Consider the following 20,130-nt stretch of genomic DNA (forward strand, 5'->3'; position numbering starts at 1 on the left):
GCCAGATATGGTTGCAAGCATTAACATACCTGTATTTTAAGAAAGAAAAAGTAGCCCAAGAGAAATTATAACAAACAGCAATGAAGAAACCCTATTTTTATCAGTGACGTCAAGGGACTGATTTGGGTGGTTCTTTCTGTTCTGTGGTTTGGGTTTTGTTTGTTTGCTCCAAAATTATTTAACTCCCAATTATTTTCCAAATGCATCTTATTCAAAACTAAGCAAAGTTAGAAACAAGTTTTGAAATCTGAAATGAAATCCTCGCTAAATTTCAAAGTGGCCAGATTGTCTACTAAGCTTTCAGAAAGAAAATAATAATAGTAATAGAATAATGCAAATAGGCTTAGTAGTTTATTCTCCCCCAGAAATCTGCACCTCTCTGTAAACCTCTGCAAACTCAACGCTCAGAACTGCCCAGTGCAAGTGCCAAGTTAGCAGATTAACTCCAGATTCGCCTTTAGTGACTTCTGCACACTGCCTACGTTCCTGGTCACCTCTGTGAAAGGGAAAGAAAGTCATATTAAGCCTGCTACGTCAAAAAACACATTAGTCAGGAAATGCCAAAATAAAGGTCTTCCAAGCAACTGCAATTCTGTCCCCTTGTGGTACAGGAAAGGACTGGACTGACAGACCTACGCTGTTCCCCAGATACCAAAAAAAAAAAAATCAGTGCATAACACCAAAAACTCCTTTACTGAGCACCTATCAGTTTCTAATACACCTCATTTCATGCTGTGCTTTCTCTGTTGTAAATTATTTGAACGCTGCCATCCACTCCCTCACATCCTTGCTGTTTTCTACAATTGAAGAGATAAAGCAATAGAATTCATGGAAAAATATCTCACTAGTATTACGCGCCCATGTGGGGATGTCCAAAAGGATAAACTTGAATTTCAAAGCCTTACACTCAAAGCACGACTCCAAAAAGCCTTTGCTAGATTCATAAGCACTCAACACTGCTAAACATCTGAACCCAGATCTGAAAAGCATTTGCAAAGGAAACATAACTGATAACCTTAAATAAAAAAGGGTTGCTTCATGTGAAGCACCTACCATTGCATGCAGACTTTGCAATAGAAGCAAGAAGAAAAAAAATAATCCAACCACTCTCTCTGCTGCCTACCTCATTCTTTAGGCATCTTTCATCTTATGTAACAAATCCACTCTATGTGATACGGCTAAAAATATTAATGGGAATATCAGGTTTCTGTTTCATATTTCAGTGAAACACTATCAGGCAGAAAGGAATGTCATAATTTTGGTGCCATTTTCTGGCCTACGGGTAATTTTCCTTCCCAAGGGACTGCATATAAGATTTTGCCATAATCTCTCAAAAGCGTATTTCTGTAGAGCGTTTTTAGCACCTCCATGTTTATGACGTCCTACCGGTACTTCCTAGCAAGTTCTTACAGTCCACAGCCTCAAAACACTAGCAAGCAAGACGATGGGATCTCATAAACTAGGCAACAGTCATAGAACCATAGAATGGCCTGGGTTGAAAAGGACCACAATGATCATCTAGTTTCAAACCCCTGCCATGGGGCAGGGCCGCCAACCACCAGACCAGGCTGCCCAGAGCCTGATAGATGGAAAGTCTAAAAAGGTTCCAGCAAAACCAGAGCGGTAGCGACTCTATGATTGATACTGTAACAGTGGTACTATTTCCTGAATTTGAAGATAATTGAATGAATCTAGTAAGAAACCATTTCAGTGAGAAAACTGTTTTCTCTCCTGTAAGTCCCTGAAGCGGCACATCCGCAGGGTCAAGTGAGCACTTGTTCTGCTGAAAGACTGCAGGCTGAGGATGGGCAAAACTGCACGAGAGTGAACGACTATCAGTCCAATCTGCTCAGGAACTGCGTAAGCAGTAATTGTGAACTGGTCCGAACCCAAACCAGACGGCCCTGTCCAGTTCTGCCCTCAGTCAGACTCCTGGCACTCCAGTTCAGAAGCTCTGAGCTGCAAAACGTCACTCTAACTATACCAAGACCAACAATCCATTGCCAGCTGAATGTTAAATTTTTGTTCCAGCTACTCTTCATTTTCATCAAAATTACTACAGTCTGTCTACAACTGAAGAACTGCAACAGCAGCATTCAAGTAATATGTATTTAATATTAAAAGTATGAGCGAATTGATCTTCTTCTAGGTCCACTACCACTAGAATACTGATAGTGGTAAATCTCATATTAAACACTCTAATAGAAAAACATCTCCTATTATTCCTCTACCTCTCACAGATATATTACACACTGTGATCAGGACTGCACTTTTAACTACTACCCTCTCTAAGATGACAGCCATTTGTACATGCATTAAAAGCAAACACAATAAACTGCTATGCCATGCACGTACCTGGCAGTAACAAATTCCTAAAAATGACTGAATGAATAGTCCCAAGGCTTCACTGCTAAAAGCAGATGAGGCAAAGTCTCACCAGTAATAAGCACTCTAAAATCTAATAGACTTAGGAAGCTTTTTCTTCCCTCATCCAAAATGACATTACAGAGCTGTGTATCTACTTTTATCTAAGCTTTACCAATACTCTCCACAAACAACATCACTAGAAAAATGTAATCCCACCCTAACCTAACCTGAACAAAAACTTGTGGTTTAATTACTGTGAAAGTCACATTTTCCTGAATCTGTTTGCCTGTTAGAACAATTAGGAACAAAAATTGGTACTAAAAATTAAGAACTAATATAGACAATCTACCTGCAGAATGTAATCATGTTGGGAGAATAGAAAGAAAGATATCCTTTGATCAGGAAATCTAAGAGAAGCAACAAACACCAACAGTTAAATGTATTTCACCAGCATGAAGCCAAATCAAAATCCTGTCTATTACCATCTACAAAGCAAATCGCAAAAACACTTTAAAGTGACTTTAACTTTTTCCACAACCACCAGAAGTGTTTAGTCTGAACTGTCGAGAATTTGGGTCTGTCTCTCTGAGGAGCGCTGACTGCTACAGGAGAAGGCTGAAGGCTCACAAGACACAAAGCACAGCCCCTCTGTATACTGAGTGAAGTGCCTTGCCCTTTATTTCTGAAAGACACTCCAAGAGCTTTTAAAGACAACATAAATCCAGTTCTCCCTCCCAGCAAACGCACAACTTCGCCTGTTTTTCCCACGTGAACAATTGACGGTTGTGTTCACATTTAACAAAATATGCATACAAAGGCAAAATACCAGAGAAGAAAACCCAGAACCCATTTGAAAACTGCCTTCTAACAAAAGTATTAAGAATTACTTATGAGCAAAATTTGTTAATCACTGTGACTGAAGATCATCACTATATTCAACTGCAGTCTTCCTCAGCTCCCCACACAGTGATTTCCAACTGATTCAATACTGCCTGGGTGAGCTGTGGGAAAACAACACAGAACAGCAGCAACAAACAAACAAGCCCACCTACCAAACAAGTCCCTGTTGTGATACATGGCTGTACTTCCTAAACGTTTATCTTTACATACCAGCAGAATATAGACTCATTCCTAACAAATGAATTTGTTATCCATGCAAATATAAACATGGGGCAAGAGTTAGGATCATGGCAGGAACTCCAGCACATCTCCCACGCACCTGTCAGTTTGGGGTATTTCCTCCTAACCCTGAGCCATGGCATACAAACCTATGTTTCTGTAACAGTTTTTCTGATCTTTTCAGCATCTCTATTTCTCTGAACCATCCATTTCATAGTCACCAACTCCAGCATTCTGTTGCTATTGTAACTGTAAGGTATTCAAGGAGGAAAAAGCATTTTTATTCACTGTTTGGTTTTCCAAGCACTGGGACCTACTTCCAGCAGCAGGGAATATAAATGCTCAGGCTGACATATCCTCAGATTGATTAAACCTTTGCAAGATTAACACTCTCCTATATCTAAGAAAAACTTTGAGATTAAGATTTTGGTTAGAAAACATCAACTGAGTCATATTACTCCAGTATTACAGTTCTAAAGTGTTCTTGTTTTATTTTTTCTGAAAAATGCAGAACATTAAACGAGCACAAGCCATAAATGTTTTGAAACAGTATTTGCACCTACAGAAATATGATTAAAATAAATATAAAAACCACCATGGATTGCCTCTATAGTAATAAAGGCAGCGTACCGCTTGTACAGTAATCCAGAGACCATGGAGCTCTACAATGAGAACTATCTTCCTCTAACCCAATATGCAGGAAATCACTTTTCTTAAGACATTTCTGCTCTTAGATTCTACTTCAGGCTCTGGCTATGATGTGCTTATCTCCAAAACTATCTGCACCGTCAGCTGCTTTGTGCTGCTCTCCTCCTGGTGGTTACAATGGCTCCAGACTAGTTCTCCTAACCAACTGCTGCTACCATCTGTTTGGCTTGTGCTGTCCGCACACACAGTCAGACTGTCAGTCATCCATTTCTTTCCATGTGAAATCTCCATTAAGTCCAAACTCAGAGCTCTGTAGGCTGCCTTACAAAATCCAGATTCCCCTGTTAGAGAACCAGAACCACTGAACACTCTGCCTGTGTCTAACAGAACATCACACACAGCAACAACCACAGGTAAAGAAAACCACAGCTAGTGTTTACAAGCACTCAATTGTAACTTTTAGAAATGTTAGTTAAGTACAATTGCTGACTTTAGATTCCCCCTCCAAAGAAAAAAAAAAACACCAAAAACCAGCAACAACAAAAAAACATTGAACTATTATTAGAACAACCATGGAAGAACGAGACAACCTGGGAAAGCACAACATTTTTTTTCAACTTACATTAGGTAAAGAGTTTTCTAACAAAGCACCAGAACCCCATGGCATGGCATGAAACCTCCATTCTTTTTTAATGCCTATTCATTAGTACTAGAAAGAATCCTAAACTGATTTAGCAGCCACCACCTGAAGTACAATGACCTATAACATTCATCTAATAATAAAAATTGATAAATATTGAGAGGGGCTCACTCAATGCTTTAAGGTGTTCTTTCAACATTATGAAGATTATTGCAGCCTAAGTGATATTGAAGACTTTATTTTTTAAATTTGGTAAATTCAAATGTATTACTAGAAATAAAAAGCACACTGACCGATGCTTTACTTTATGTGATTGTATCAGAATCACATGATGTGACACCCATGTCATCCTCAGGTTGGCTCTTCACCAGCAGAGTTCATCAGAAAAGGATGTAGAGAAACAGACAGACACCCAGGAGGGCATTGTGCTACACAAGCAGGGCTATGTGTTTACACGGGTATTCACATTACAAAGGCAAGTCAGACTTTGGACAAGCATTTTTTTCCCCACAAGTCTTGCTATCAACTGTACACGCATTCTCAGACATGTGCCTATTTGCATTTTGAGCTTTCTCATGATTGAATTGTTTCAAGTATAGATGAAAGCCCCAAACTGTATTAAGAGTTCCCTGGAACTCATCCACTTTACAGCAAGGATGAAAAAGTTACTCAAATGCCAGCAGTCCGCCACATGCCCTTCCCACACAAGTTCTTGAGAATTGAACAAAAGTGACGGAGAATTTCAGCACAAAGAATTATCAGCTTTCTCCTTCTTCAGCTGCATGCAGTAAATGAATTAACACTGGGGATGCCACCACTGCTCTTTAAATAAATATCAATTTTCTGAAAAGAAAGACAGCCTGAGGATGAGGTTAACTAAATAACTACTGACAGGTGACAGTTATGCAGGCTATGTATGTCTGAATTGTTATGCAGTTCAAGCATACTGCAATCGCTGGTAAAAATGGCTACAAAACAGCAGACAGTTGGAGGAGGATGCAGAGATCCAAGTGATTCAAGATGCCAGTGTCCTCAGACCAGTTCTTAATTTTAAGCGTATTCCACTGAATGTGGGATCTGTGCCAGAACCAGCAGTGCCACAGGCAGGTCAATGCAGTAATTTTATGGAACTGTACATAGAAGCAATGAAGGAACCTGTCATGAGTGGGATTCCCTACCCCATCCCACCTGGGGGTGTGAGGGAACGGCTGTGCAGTGATCAGCTGCTGCTCGGTCACCCCACAGCAGGGTCCAGGCTTGTGGGACAGAGAGGAGTAGGGGAAGCAGTAGCCAAGAAAAGACTGGATGGAACTTTGAAGATCTTCTGTGAGCTCACGACACAAGAACAAATGATTCCTCCTTGTACTTCAGAGCCAGTAAATGCACCTGGGAATACTTTAACGTAAGTTTCTGTAATGTGAACCAAAGCTAACGTGATAATACTTGACTCTTTAAGTTACAGCATGCCTGGACAGCTTGACTTGTTTCCAATACACAGATACTTGCACAGAAACCTGCGTAAATTGGGAAATAAAAATTGAACCTAAGTAGAAATTACAGACTGTATATAAGCAGAATTACTAAGAACATGTCAAACACTTAGTGCCTTGAGTGCCTGCAAAGAAGAATTATGTTGCAGTTCAACTCTATCTTATATCATCTTACTGAATACTTCCATGAATGTACAGTTCGTTGTGTGGGTTTTTACTTGTCAAAGTGTTTCAGAAGTACAATCTCAGGAAAAAAATAAAAATAAAAAACCAACCAAACAAGCAAACCCCACTACTTGGAAGATAATGCCACAAAAGTCAGGTCTGAAATCCAGACCGGACGTAGCGTGAGGTCTGGATTATTCACAAAAGATCTGTAGTTGTGTGGAAAGGTAAACGGTATCTACAGGAAAATATCAATAATGTTCTAAACAGAGAAAGAGCTTTGCCCTACAAAGTAAATACCCATTGAGACTGACTAAAGAAAGGACTTAAGTTAAACATACACTTCTGATAAAGCAAACACCGAAACAACTGTAGACATCATATGAATGTTATGGAATTTTTCAAAACACAAAAAGCAAGTTTCGGTAATGGTCAAGTAATACAAGCACAGAACACATTTGTACTGTGTCCCTTCCCTTGAGAATAACCCATGGAACCTGGAAGGAAGGATGAGGCAGGGTAAGGAGGAAGGGCATGACAGAGATTTGTACCTTTCGTTTTCCTTTATGTCAGTGAAGTCCTATGACAAAATGATGAAGTGCATCATCTGTGGAAGACAAGACAGAAAACACTTTAATAGGCAAACTCTAGCACATACGCAACGCACCAGATCAATAGCCAACCAATTATTTCATGACTTACAACATTAGAGTTACCTTACCTTCCATCTACTAGTTTTCATGGCCTTCTATTGTTTTTTTACACAACACTTCAATGTAAGGAGATGCACTGTGTAAGGCCAGACTACATGACCACCACAGTAACTCAGCATAATCTTGCTGTTACTCAAGAAACACTACCAAAAGCTTCTACTGCTGAAACTCACTCAAATACATATTGAACACCTCCTTCTCAGCCATCAGGCACTTAGTTACACATGCAACCACCTTGCTGACTCACAAATATCCCATCAAACCTTGAATCAAAAAAAAAAAAAGTAACAAGCTAAGCCTCTAAGGTTATTGCTATCTTGTGTACAAGTGTAACTGTAAAAGGAAGAATTCTTAGGGAATCTGAAGAAGTCTTGATTAAAAATATGAAGCTAAGATTAGCTAAAGAAGCAAGAGTCAAATATACAAAAACATTCACTAGAAAGTAAATAGTAAAATGCCTTCCCACCTCACAGTTCCCATCCTACTTAGCCATTTCTAGAACAAATCTCATGCTGAGATGACTAGAGAAGGCAAAGATGGGACACAGTCACACGGCCATCAGGACTGGCAGCACCTGCTGGAGCACCCCTCCCTCCTATGATGGAAAGTTGAAGGACTTGGGCTTGTTTAACTTAGAGACGGCCCAGGAAAACCCCACTGCAACCTTCCAGTACTTGAAAGGAACTTAGATGCAGAGGGATGACTGACTTTTTACACAGCCTGATAGTGATAGGACAAGCAGAAATGGCTTTAAACCAGAAGAGGGGAGATTTAGGTTAGATGCTGGGAAGATTTTACTCAGAGGGGGGTGAAGCACTGTAACATCACCCAGAGAAGTTGTGGATGCCCCATCTCTGGAGGCAACCATGGATGGGATCCCGGGCAGCCTCATCAGTTGCTGGTAACCCTGTCCATTGCAGGGGGTTGGAACTATGTCATCTTTAAGGTCCACTCCAACCTAAACCATTCTGTGATAAGCAGAGACTGTGGAGAATTCATGGCACACTGTCCTCTGCACACCAAAGAAAAAGCTGAGCTGTACAGCTCCAACAGATGAACTGTTGAGCAATAACAACACACTTAGGAAATAATCCATACTGAATCAAGAGTTGATTTCTTCTTTTCCCCAAACAGATTACATTACTAAGGAATACGGTGTAGAAAATATGACCGGAGAGTACATGGGGGCCAGAAACAGAAAAACAGGGCAGATCAGAGGACCAGAGAGATGCATCCTCAAAACAACTACAGAAGACCTTCTAAGTGGCTATCTTGGCAATTAGCAGACTGACAAAAATGAGGGTACAGTTACAATCCTCAAATTTAGTTGAAGTCTGGGACAGATTTTGAGAAAAGTAATCCAGTCTGTGTGACAGATAATGTCAGACAAAAAAGAGGAGATAAAACTGATAGGCAAGGATTGAGTTCTTCAAGACTGAAAAAAAAAAAATTGTACAGCAAAATGAGTGAGAAGAAAAAGAAATCCCATATACAAATTGAGAAAACAGCATCAAATTCACGTGATGGGTTAAAGAAGGAGCAGGTACAGCACTTCTACCTGTACCCAAAGCAACAGCTGTAAGGGAGTAAAGCTGTGTACTTTTCTTGACAGATAAGAGAAACATGGAAAACAAAAATCACAGGAGAACATCTGCTAACAGAACTGGCAAGAATCAAAGTTTAAGTAGTGAGTAAGCTGACAAAAATACCAGCTGTTAGTGCAGATGTGAGATTCAATTACATGTGAGAAGTGGAATTGTTTACCTAAGACAATGGCAAAAGTAAGGGAGAAGAAAATGCCTGCATACTGGAGGAAGTGTGCCTACTTGCAGGATTTCCACCTGAGACACTGCAGGACAAGAGGAGCAAGGGAAGCAGGTGTTCTACAGAGGAACATGGAACTTGCACAAGTTCATCATGGAACATAATTTGGTATCATAACACTGCATTGGAAATATTAATAATTCTGCTACAAAAGTACACCTAATTTCACAAGCAGGCAGAACAAGAATTTGGCACAAACAGAACTGTGAAACGGTAGCTTTGCATTTCAGTGTTTTCAGGTCACATTTTTGCTGAAAGTTTTAAAACATATACCTGGACAATACTTAAGGTTAGAAAAACAGAAGTTAAACTATTTTTGATTCAGGCAGTCCCACACTTGCACAAGTGGTGTTCTCTATGTGATGCTTCTACAGCCAAAGCACAGCGTTACACTGTGATGCCACTCTTGCTGCTTACTCCAGCTCTCATTACCAGTTGGGTAGGTATGGCAGTCTGCCACCAGCAGCGCTGGACATCTATAACAAGAAACAATCTCAACTCCTTTCCTACCGCGCGAAGGAACTGTCAACTTCAAGTTTAGTTAACATCAGTTGGGGTTTTTTGGAAGTTATGGTGAAAAACTCCACCCCACTTATTCCTGGGCTACATGATTGATTCTTGTCTTTTCTATCACACTGCTTACTTAAAGCTTCCACGTGAGAGATGAGATAGACAAAATACTTACTACACAAAGGAAACCAAAACAGAAAAACAAAACAAAACCTCTGCTTGCCATAAAATACACAAACAGAAGTGAACGACTCACAATGACAGCAGAAATATTATTTGTGACGACAGGAGAAACAATATTTTCCAATGTGAGAATTTTAGTCTCCATCTGCCTGATCATTTTATTAAAAACCTTCTTCAGAGCATGTAGCACTTCTGTAAAACAGAATAATTCCAGGTAACAGCCTGTAATTTAACATCACAAGGGCAGATCTTACTGGAATGGGTAAAAATAGCACTGGTGGACATGCCAAAGGAGAGTCTTTCCACTATATGGCCACTGCTTGGATTGCAACATCAGCTGGCTCTCTTTTTATAACCACTTGATTGCCAGTGAACAACTCACCGAGAAGACTCAGAAGGTTGGAGAAACAGAAGAGCAAGGCCAAAATTCACCTTCAGATGAAATCATCCCACTGTATCACTGACACGACCACTTGGTTTCACCATGCTATTATTGCTTCCATAAGCTTTATACTTGCTTCTAAAAGCATTTAACACAAATGAATCATGTAATTCAGAATACAGTTTATTTTCTGTTAAACGTCAGCATAAAATTAGAGGCTTGCACACTGTTGTTTCTTTTGGCTGCAGCACACTCTGGAAGCTACCTTATGCTGCCCAGGGTGCCACTCTCCAATAACCTCATTTTGGCCAATTTCTGGGAACACACCTCCCAGTTCCAGCCAGCTTGGAACAACTACTTCGGAACACCTGAACCCCAGATTCCCTTTTATGCTTGCAAGTAACGACAACACCTACGACAACATGAACATTTAGAACTGCTTGACCATGGATCAAACAGCTAGAAAAGTTATTTTGCTTGAAAACACTCCTGTCAGCCAGCCACTGGACTTGCCCAGCTTTCTAACCGGTGCAAGGGAAACCAGCATCCTCCAATCTCCAACAACACCAACACGTTTCTGCCCATCCATACCTATATATGGGAAGTGACTGGATGTGGCTTACACAGCTTATTGAAGGGGGACTGGGGAAGGATCAAAAAACCAACCAAACAAAAAAAGATAAAACGGGACATGACCCGCCTTACAAAGTTACTATCACATCTTTTACCCCGCTATATAAAGATGGAATGAATATCAAATTACTTAATTCACCTTAAGCTTCAAGCTGCTGCTATAATAAAAAAATGTTTCCTATTCACACACATTAGCCTCAGCATGAAATAGTCTAGACCTGAAGGGGTTCATATTCAATCAGGAATTATTAAAATAAGGAAAATATTTACGTGGCAGTAAGTTGCCATTAGTAATTGCTAGGTAAATTCGGGTCCTCTGGAATTCTGAAAAAAGGTTTTACAGAACGTGAAGCTGGAGCTGCATCCTACAGACATGATCAACTTTCTGAGCAACTTAATGTTTCTAGAACAAATCTTGAAAAATATCAAGTGTATCAAAGTATAGCTCCTTCAGCTGCAAGCTGGTTCAGAGGTTATCACTGGTTCTTTCAGCTTCACATTAAGCTTTTTATTTTACAATATATTTACAAAACTAGCAATTCTGGTTGCACTTTTGGTAGCAGCAAGTTAGGAACTTTTTTTTTTTTTTTTTTTAATCATTAAAACAATACCAGGTCTTCTTTTCCTCCCAGCAGCACTGCTACCATTGAAGCTTCCAACCTAACAGTCCTCCCTCCGTGTGCTGTTCGGCTTTGCAGGACCATCATAGAATCATAGAATGGCCTGGGCTGAAACGGACCACAATGCTCACCTCATTCCAACCCCCTGCTATGTGCAGGGTCGCCAACCAGCAGACCAGGCTGCCCAGAGCCACATCCAGCCTGGCCTTGAATGCCTCCAGGGATGGGGCATCCACAGCCTCCTTGGGCAACCTGTTCAGTGTGTCACCACCCTCTGGGTGAAAAAAATTCCTCCTAATATCTAACCTAAACCTCCCCTGTCTCAGTTTAAGACCATTCCCCTTGTCCTATCACTATCCACCCTCATAAACAGCCATTGCTCTGTGCTGTTGCAAATCTCACTTCCACAACCATTCCATGGAACTGGATGGGAGGATTTGCACCCCCATCTGTTACACTGCGCTTCATTCAGATTCACCTAGAAGTTCTCATGTAAAATATCACACGTAATTTATTCTAAACAGGGGAAATTGTGGACTAAAGCAAAAAGGATGGTAATTTCTGTGTTTGTCCAACAAGCAGGCAGTGTTCAGGGGGGGAGGTGGGGCAGAGACACTTAATTTTTTTCCATAAGTAGGAATAGAGTGCAGAAAGCGAAGAGATCCGTGCCTTTAGAGGTAATCCCACAGATGGGAAGATCACCCCAGAAAATACTCAGAGCACGAGCAGACTGAGCAAACATGGTGAAATGACCGAGAACAGAAGAAGAAAATGGAATACGTACAAAGAAGTTTGAATTACTGATCAACAGAGAGGTACTGGAGCAAGTGACAACCAAAACAAAATATTGCAGAAAAACAAAACGGCAGATCAGTCATACATTGAAGTTTCTCAATAAATACTTAAACGTTAGCCCTGCAAAGGTACCATCAAAGACACCTTTCCTGCAGCAGCAGGGCACTGCCTCGCAGCTCATGTGCCTCTCCAGCCCGGTGCTCCCAGAACACTCATTTTCAGAACTCCAGCTTGTTCTCTAGTGAAAGCAGTTATGTAACAAAGCGCCCTACTGGGGGCTCTGAGCCATTTTTTAAAGTCTAAACCTCTGAGCCAGCTTTAATTAACATGGTTAACCCCACGCCACACCCAGCTCCAAGTTAGTGAGGCCACCTCCCTCCAGCTCGTGAGCTAAAAATACGCAGTCCCACTGCTCCTAACCGATACTACATATTTCGGCTGGAAGGCAATATTAATTAACACCTTTCTGACAGCTGTTTGTCAGAAATGAATGTTTCAGTGTCAGCAGCATAAGCTGAATCTGAAATGAAGCAACGTCCTGCAGAGGTAAGAGAAAACAGGCAGCGCTACAGCAATCAGTGCAACATCTGCAAAGAGCCACAGCGCAGCACGCAGCGCGCAGCCGGGAACAATAAAACGGCGTTCTATCCATAAACCTGGAAATACAGGTCCCATCTGCAGGGTTTTCAGTGAAGTGCAAAGAAAACAAAGCAGAGACACACAGTCATCACACACAAAGATGGCTGTGAGGCAATTCCAAAACTCTTTTGCCTGAAGTTAAAACCAACCGGCTTTGGTTTAACCACGCGAGAGCTGCGCTGCACGTAGCCCAGTGAGCAGATGCGCACAACGCAGGCACACCTGCAAACAAATGCACTGAGCGGGTTTCGCCGCTGCACTGTTCCATGTGAACCCAGAGGTTTTTCTACACTACAGCCCTAGCTCTAATTCTTGACATTCCCCACCAGCAGGCAAAAACCTTTGGAAAACAAATAATCGCATCCCGCTGGGTCCATTAAAAGCCTTTAAAAAAGGCTCGCTTCTGTAAACATTGCTTACTATCACTTACAACTCTCAGCTCTGAAGCATACCAAGAAAACGCTTTACTCATTTACAAACGGCTTGAGAAGGGTTTTGTTTATCTACTGTATCTGCTATAAGCACGCAGCATCTCAGTACACAAGATGACCATACTCTATTAAACCGCAAAAGGTCAGCACGCAGTGCTGCCATAAAATCAGCTCTGTGTGAAATAGATGGCATTTCTAGTACAAACACAATATCCAAGTCACCAAAGGAATACGCGTATGCCAGCTGCTTTTCAAAGCAAAATTGTTGTTTACAGAAAAATAGCGTACACAGCAGGAGCCAACGGAGCACTGGGAATTATTCACACAACTTTGGCCCAAACAGACTTTCTTTTCAGACAGGCGACGAACATCACCAAACGCACATCTGGGCTGCCAGCACAGAAGGCCGTGCAAAGCGAGGTGGGCTTCGTGCTGTCTCCAAACCAGTAAGGTTATCATCATTAGAAAAGCACAAGAAAGAAAAAAAGCTGTTAATTTGCCACAAAGGTAGCAGCATTTGGACACAGCTTCCAAGTGTTCTATCAACTCTTCCTACAACTAATTTCTAGAGCTGGCAAAACGTTTCCATGACCTTACCCAAAACACAGCCGATTTCTAATTTGGAAGCTGCTTTCAATGACTGTATTTCAGATCAGAAAATACCAAAGGTTTTTGTGTAAGCAATTACGGATCAGACTGGTACAATGTCGATGTAAGCCAGCTGCTCATTTACAAACGTATTTATCTTACACTTACTGAAGTCATGCTTAAAACGCTGGTTAAATCACAAGTTTTAATCCTGCTTCACGTGTTTTTGTTACTCCCTCAAAGAAAGATCATTTGGATTTATGCAGTTTGGTATTTTAGGAGAAACAAGCTCTATCTCTCACTACGCAGTCCTTAGATTTCTGCATTTTTAGGCTGGAATACAGTCCATGACCTTACTCCTTAAGAACCAATCGCCCTTTCCAATTATTCATCTATTTCAAGCTGCATTTACATGGAAGTGTTGGAAATCAAACTGCACGCACATTTTCACTCCTGTTTCCTCAGCAACTGGCCCTATGTTCCTATGCCATCCACTGCCCTTCCTGCTCGCTTCCAAATGCTCTTGGGCTTATTTGCTTATTTCAGCAAAGCAGGCAGGTAGAGGCATCAGGAACACAGAGCTCCCACAGGCTATGGAAATAGAAGGCCAGGCTGTGCAGGAACCTCTTGCTTCCCCCCACTGCAGCCCCAGTCCCACGTGGCAGAACCCAACCAGGGAACCTGCTGGCAGCCAGGAGGGAGCCGAGCCACAAAGGAGCCGAGGAGAAGACACCTGGAGAGGTTCCAGCACAGCAGTACTGAAAAGGGGATGGCAAGGGATGCCAGCTGTACTGCAACGCAGCGGCAAAGGGAATGACTGAAGGTATCATGGAAGGGAACGCTGGCAGAGCACAGAAGCGACAAAGACCCAAACACAAATAACAGTCTATTAAACACAAATATTTAATAGACTTAGCTCATGTGCTCAAGTCATTTAAACATTCTGTGTATGTAACACAAAAATGAATTTATTAGCCCAACTCCTCCGTCTGAAACTCGCTGCTTAAGGACTTTTTAGTCACAGCAATTTCACGTAACAGCTTTTGGTTTCCACCTCCTGCAACAGTTTTAAAACGAACAGCTTACCATATCACCTTAACTTGTTTCCAAAGGCAGAAAACTGGGAAAACTTGTTTTTTTCCTCAGCTCCCAGTTTCTCAACAGCAAACGCGACAAATAACTGAAGTGAGGGGCACGTATGTCCCTGCAGAAACCAGTGCTGATTTAGCACACCAAGAAGTGCTGACCAACCATTCCCGTAGGTCATGTCTGTGGTTTATAAAATAGGAGTTATTTTAATAAGCTGTAGTAAGTTCAGGCCCTGAGACAGCAGTCAAATCCTTAAGTTAGTCAAATAGACTTTGTTGCTGTTTAAAAAAAAAAAAAAAGGATATTTTTTAAGTGCACAGCAAAAGCATTAAACTAAAAAAATAGTTTTATATCTTCTTTGGAAAAGAGAGAGACTTTCCCTGTCGCTTCCAGCTTTTCCTTCAGAACAGGTCTGTCAGCAGTGTTGCACAATACATTGTCCAGTCCTGAAGATATTAAGCATGGCAACAAACCACATGAAAACACATTCCAGATTTCTGGAAGCACTGCTGCTCTGGCCCAAATAAGCCAGTCCACTGCTGATTTAATGATCTAAGATTGAACTGCTTACCGTATTCATCAGTCATCCACTACATAAGCATAAAATACAGATCCACACTTATTTTTATGATTAACTGTAGCCTTAGGGCTTGCCTATGGAAAATATTCTTAAGACAAACTAAATGAAAGTCACTTCCATTCTTAATGAATGTCCTCAGAACAGATTTAACCAAACTGCTTGGAACTTAACTCTCCCATTCATCACTGCAGTCTTTTCTTCTGCGCCTACACCGCAGGCAAGTGCTAAAGGATAGGCACATCCATTCCAGTTATAACCTAATGCTACCCAACAAAGAAATCTTAGGCAGTGCTTGGATCAGGGTTTTTCAGAAGCTTTAATAAATAGGTAGACAGATTTCAAAAGCTCTAAAGGTCTCTTGTATAAAATTACTTCCAAGTATTTTGACTGAAGTTTAAGGCTAACTGCACCACAGTCCTTTCTTGGTCTGCGTGCCTGCAGCACCCCACAGCAGCACCCAGATGGATACACGTCGTGCCACAGCAGTTCCACTACAGCGCTTGAGGCCTCACAGTCCCAGCTGAGGTCCCTGCACCTGCGGATGTGACTTAGAGGCTAAGAAGGAAAACCCACGCAGGTTGCTGTACCTGACACGGGCAGTGCACGCAGGGGACAGGAGGAGCGCTGTTGCCGGCGAGGTTATTTCTGTGTACATTTGAACCGTAGATAAAAGAGTCCGGGAACAGAGCAGTCTGGGAGCAGCACCACGTCTGCATGGCAACAGCGGGGCAACTCGAGGGAATGGAGAACCTAAACAACCACACTCCGGTTTTTAAGTACTTCTTTTTAAACTGAGCCCGAACGAACCCAAGCAAGCAGCTCACGCCGCTCACAGCCACGCTACCACGACGCAGTCCCATTTTCGACTCGGCCAACGGCGGATCCCAGCCGCAGAGCGGCCGCAGCCCCGCAGGAAGCGCCGCGCGGACACCGAGCTGCTGCCGTCAGTGCCGCGCCGCGGAGACCCGAGGAGGCTCCGGAACAGCTCCCCGCCGCCGGGCAGCCCCCAGCCCCGCGCCGGAAGGCACGCAGCGTCGGGCCCGCCGCTCCCAGCCGGGCGCTGACAGGCAGAGATCGCACCGCGCCCAGCCCGCCCGGCGGCTGAGGGACCCCCGCGCCCCGCCGCCTCTCCTCCCCTCCCCCCGTCCTCGGGCTTTTTGGCACCTTCCCCGCTGCCAGGCCCGAGCTCAGCCGCAGCTCTCGGGGCAGAGCCCCCCGGTCCCGCAGTACGGGGACAACCGAGGTCCCGCCGCACCCCGGGCCCTGTCAGGGCCGAGCGGCCGCCTTCCCCCGCGGCGCCGTGCCCGGGGCTCCTCTCCAGGCAGCGGCGGCACCGAGGAAGAGCCGAGACAATAGGCAGAACGGAGAGAAGCGGACCCCTCCGCCCCGCTCGCAGCCCCGCGCCGCCCTACCTATGTCACTCCCTCCCGACCGCCGCCTCCGGGCTCATCTCCCTTCAGCGCCGTTCGTTTCGTTCCTCATCTAAAATGGCGGCCCCGCACCCAGCGAGACATTTATCCGCCGCCCATCGACCCGCCGGCGCTCGGCTCCTTCCCCACGCCTGGCTCCTTCCTCCTCGCACCGCCCTCCTCTCCGAGCACCGAACTGCCGATGGAGCGCTCCTCCCCGCTCCCCCGCCCCCTCCAGGAGCCGCCATTTGGGAGCGGTGGCGGCTGAGGCGCTGCGGCGCGGCCCCTTCAGAACCGCGCGGGTATGGCGGGCTGCGCGTGTGGCGGCTCCTCAAGACGAGCGCGTTCTCAGACACTGGGCGTAGCGCGGCCCCCCGGCCCGCATCTGCCCGTAAGTCTTACCGGGAGCAGCGAGCCCCGCGCTGCAGGGAGCTGGCAGCGGCCCGAGGGGCGGTGCGTGCCGCCAGGGGTGGGGTATCACCGCTGGGAAAGGTATCGGGAAAGCCCGGGCGCGCAGCTTTCCCCTCAGCGGGCGAGGAGGAGCCGTCGGACGCGGGCCGGGCCTCACTCGTCCAGGCTCTGAAGGCATCAAGTGCCCACGCTAAATGGCAATCAATTTATCGTCCTAAAGACTTGGAAGGATAGCCACTGCAGTATAAAACGTTTCTCCTATTGCTGTTTTTTTTTTTTTTTCGTAAGAACGTGCAGGCTTACAGTCGTTAGATTAATTGGTCTTCAAACAAGCATTTCTCTGAAGAGAGCCTTCAGTAAAGCTCTCTCAGCCTTATTTGGGGCTCCTCTGCAGAGGGAGGCTTATGCTGCATAATCCAAGGCTGCAGCTCAGCTGAAGTCACATCAACAACAAGGGCAAAGGAAAAGCAGCACTGCTGGGCAGCCTCTCCTAAACACCAAATAAGAAAAGAACAACATACAAAGGCTGCAGCTACGGATGCCCTCCAGGGAAAGGTGTGTAATTGCCATCCCCATTTCAATCTGCTGTGAGGAACCCTAGAAGGCTGAAACAGAAATCTCCATGTCCTCAGAAAACCACAATTCAGTACGTGATTTATGAACGTGAATCACACCTTTCATATTCTCAAAGAGTAGCCTTTCCCACACATGTCACATTTAAACCAAAAGAGTCCTCTGATGCACGCACAGTTTACGTGACTTTAGCAGGATTCATAGCCAAACTGTTGGCCCAGGAGAAACAGGTAAATTCACAGCTGTGTGTACAGCGAGTGTTTGCATTGCTCAAGACTAAGCATGTCAGTGTAATGTTGTAGACAGCAGTACAGATATTGGTAAAAGGAGAACCTTAAAATACAATAATGTAAAATGAATAAAAACATGACATGAGAAGCTTAAATCGTAACATTTTAAGCTTTCAAAAAGAATAGAAACATCAAGAATCGTAGTCATAGATCAAACCACTTCAGATTCAAGCTGAGTTTCAGATAGTTAAACTATGTCATTTAAAATTTGTTCTTTGTTTTTATGTAGTTTTTTGTTTGTTTTTTATTTCTGCATTGTAGAACTTAAACTGCATATGTTTTTATAACAATAGAACATCTTATATATGAAGTTCACAAAGCAGTATACTTGTTTCGCTGGAAAGGAAACTAACGCAGTCTGTTCTCATGAGATATTTCTGTTATATTGTTCACAACAGACTCTTTTTATTTTATGCATATCCAACTAAACGTTGGATGCTGTTCATCTGACAACATTGCATACTGTCACATCCCTTTCCTCCACTCTAATCAGCATCTTTTCAGCCACATACTGAAGCAAAGTTTTGGTAGCTTGTCTTTTGCTATGTTAATAACTTAGGACATCTCCTCCCAAAAAGTTCAGTCTTTACCACCATAGATAAGGGTGCAGTGATCCCAGTATTTCCCTGGAAAGTATGGATTCTGGAGCAACTTACGCTCTCCAAGAACTCAGCGGAAGTTGTGCAGACTAAGATGGGGTTGTGTTGAGCTGTGTGCCTGCAGGTTCCAACCCCTGGGGATTTGCATTAGTAGATCTTTTAGGTCATCATTTAGTTTGGTATGCAGAATGGACAGTCCAATACAAAGCTTCTATATGAGTATCTATATTTAAATTCATGTTATTTATTTTCAGGGTCAAACTAACCTAAATACTTGAGAGTTAACAAAAGAAACTTTGCCTAGCAGTTCAGTATGTGTTACAGAATCAATTCATCTCTAATACTTTACTCCACCTATTAGGCACACGTATACCTATGATTCTTATGTTGCCCTTAAATAAACATAACAATAAAAATATTTGACAGAAATGTCAACCGAGGTAGGTTTTAAATGCAAATTTGTGCGGAAACACTTCAAAGTAAAACTGAAATAGTTTTTCATTAAACATTACAGAAATAAATTATTTATTCTCAGAGTGCAGCTCTATAAGCAGTAAGCAATGACCTTTTACTGAAAAAAAAATCACTGATAGTCTTACATGAAATATATTGTTAAGATTTTCAACAAGCTGCCTACCACTTTTCTATCCTCCATATGTTCTCTCTGCAATCTGTGGTATTATAGATATCCAGTATCTCAGGCTTATTATATGTAGTGCAGCAGAAAATTTCAGCTCCAATTTCAATGCAGTGCAACTTGCTTCTAGGAAAATTCAGAGATCCTGCACTGCCCCATCCAGTTCTCTGAGTCCTCTCCAGACAGGAGGTATTAAGTTGCTTTCTTGAATTTTTAGCTACTCATTTACAGTACCTATTACCAAGACTTATCTTCTAACGTGAAATGGAGCAGTGACATATGAGAGTGCTGGTCAGAACTTTGGAACTTGAGAATTTAAACAGATGTGCTGGTTACAAAGCATTGTCTCTGCTGTGCGACTCAGCCTGAGCCCATTGGCTCACTTTGTTTTATACACACCTTGGTTGCCCCTTTATGTGCAAAAGGGGTAAAATCTGACCCAAAGATAAATCAACCAACCAACCAACCCAACCCCCTCACTATCAGAGCCATTTGGTTTAAAAGTGACCTCCACCAAGTTGTATGTGACAGAGCTGTATTTTATTAGGTAATCATCACTGTAACTGTCTCCATCTCCAGATAGAAATAGATTTGAGAGCAGACTCTCACCGTAAGGACTGATTGATGTACCTTTGGTCAGAAACATAACTTAGGAGGCTTGAAAGAAGAGCACAGGACAAATGTATTAGTCAATTAATCGAGACCACTGTATACTGAGAATATCAAAGCAAGAAAATAACACAGAGTGGGGATGCTGAAGTGATCTGTGCCATTTGCACGGTGAATAAATGCTCA

General features: G+C 43.0%; 2 protein-coding genes across 57 annotated transcripts in view; one reads left to right on the plus strand and one right to left on the minus strand.

Moving 5' to 3' along the window:
- The window catches only part of RAF1 (Raf-1 proto-oncogene, serine/threonine kinase), a 68,972-nt gene that overhangs the window by 21,758 nt on the left and 27,084 nt on the right, over positions 1-20,130 (minus strand). For 6 of the 19 annotated variants that reach the window (XM_040646135.2, XM_046899832.1, XM_040646133.2 and 3 more), the window contains one exon: positions 6,981-7,036. The exons of 1 other annotated variant lie outside the window; for it this stretch is intronic. The gene's annotated coding sequence lies outside the window, so the exon portion shown is untranslated. 19 annotated transcript variants of the gene reach the window in all.
- The window catches only part of CNBP (CCHC-type zinc finger nucleic acid binding protein), a 69,391-nt gene continuing 66,313 nt past the window's right edge, over positions 17,053-20,130 (plus strand). For 22 of the 38 annotated variants that reach the window (XM_046899773.1, XM_046899796.1, XM_046899799.1 and 19 more), the window contains exon 1: positions 17,053-17,791. The gene's annotated coding sequence lies outside the window, so the exon portion shown is untranslated. Of the gene's footprint in view, positions 18,040-20,130 lie in introns of all 38 variants that reach the window. The other 16 variants (NM_001396534.1, NM_001396537.1, XM_046899805.1 and 13 more) reach the window with 5 other exon arrangements.

This window comes from Gallus gallus, chromosome 12, assembly GCF_016699485.2.
Source record: "Gallus gallus isolate bGalGal1 chromosome 12, bGalGal1.mat.broiler.GRCg7b, whole genome shotgun sequence".
In the NCBI taxonomy this organism is placed as follows: domain Eukaryota; kingdom Metazoa; phylum Chordata; class Aves; order Galliformes; family Phasianidae; genus Gallus; species Gallus gallus.